The sequence below is a fragment of the Ipomoea triloba genome, chromosome 16 (assembly GCF_003576645.1).
Source record: "Ipomoea triloba cultivar NCNSP0323 chromosome 16, ASM357664v1".
Taxonomy (NCBI): Eukaryota; Viridiplantae; Streptophyta; class Magnoliopsida; order Solanales; family Convolvulaceae; genus Ipomoea; species Ipomoea triloba.
The window spans coordinates 17,334,152-17,334,859 of NC_044931.1; positions in this window are offsets into that span (position 1 = coordinate 17,334,152).

Here is a 708-nt window from a genome sequence, read left to right on the forward strand (position 1 = left end):
AACACCAACCTTATGACTTCTTTCTCGCACTCTCTTTTCAGGGAGGCGTGGTTGACCGAGTGCCGACACCATTTTCAGGACTCCGGCCTAACCAAAATACCAACCTTATTACTTATTTCTCACACTCCCTTTTTATGGAGGAATGGTTGACCGAGTGCCGACTCCATTTTCAGGGCTCCGCCTAACCAAAACACCAAACTTATGACCTCTTTCTCGCACTCCCTTTTCAGGGAGGCACGGTTGACCGAGTGCCGACACCATTTTCAGGACTCCGCCCTAACCAAAATACCAACCTTATGACTTCTTTCTCACACTCCCTTTTCAGGGAGGCACGGTTGACCGAGTGCCGACACCATTTTCAGGACTCCGCCCTAACCAAAATACCAACCTTATGACTTCTTTCTCACACTCCCTTTTCAGGGAGGCACGGTTGACCGAGTGCCGACACCATTTTCAGGACTCCGGCCTAACCAAAATACCAACCTTATTACTTATTTCTCACACTCCCTTTTTATGGAGGAATGGTTGACCGAGTGCCGACTCCATTTTCAGGACTCCGCCTAACCAAAACACCAAACTTATGACCTCTTTCTCGCACTCTCTTTTCAGGAAGGCACGGCTGATCGAGTGCCGACTCCATTGTTAGGACTCCGGCCTAACCAAAACATCAACCTTATGACTTCTTTCTCAAACTCCCTTTTCAGGGAT